This window comes from Brassica oleracea, chromosome C7 (assembly GCF_000695525.1).
Source record: "Brassica oleracea var. oleracea cultivar TO1000 chromosome C7, BOL, whole genome shotgun sequence".
NCBI lineage: Eukaryota > Viridiplantae > Streptophyta > Magnoliopsida > Brassicales > Brassicaceae > Brassica > Brassica oleracea.
In genome coordinates, this window is record NC_027754.1 from 31,388,170 (window position 1) to 31,388,861 (window position 692).

Consider the following 692-nt stretch of genomic DNA (forward strand, 5'->3'; position numbering starts at 1 on the left):
AGAGAGAGAAGCTGAAGTGATTGAGAACCTGGAGAGTGCTGCCTATGAGATGATGATGGATTCACACAGAGTATTTGGTAGTAAAGATCAGTATGAGGGGCTGCCACAAGTGGTTCATCAAGAAACCTCAGTCATTCAACAAGAGGACACCCAGCAAGACGACTGGAGCGAGCTTAAGGCGCCTAAAGTGGAGCTTAAACCTCTCCCCAATGGTGTAAGGTATGCGTTCCTTGGTCCTAATGAAACTTACCCAGTCATTGTGAGTAGTGAACTTACTGAAACTGAGCTATCTGAACTTTTGAAAACACTTAAGAGATTTAGAAAAGTAATAGGTTACTCTCTTGATGACATCAAAGGAATATCACCCTCTTTGTATATGCATAGGATACATCTTGAGGATGAATCAATGACTTCTATCGAGCATCAAAGAAGGTTAAATCCTAACCTGAAGGATGTTGTAAAGAAAGAGATTCTTAAACTCTTAGATGCTGGTGTGATTTACCCTATTTCAGATTCTAAATGGGTATCTCCTGTGCATGTTGTGCCAAAGAAAGGTGGTATAACTGTAATTAAAAGTGACAAGGATGAATTGATACCAACAAGAACAGTCATTGGTCATAGAATGTGTATTGATTACCGAAAACTGAACTCTGCAACTAGAAAAGATCATTTTCCACTTCCATTTATTGATC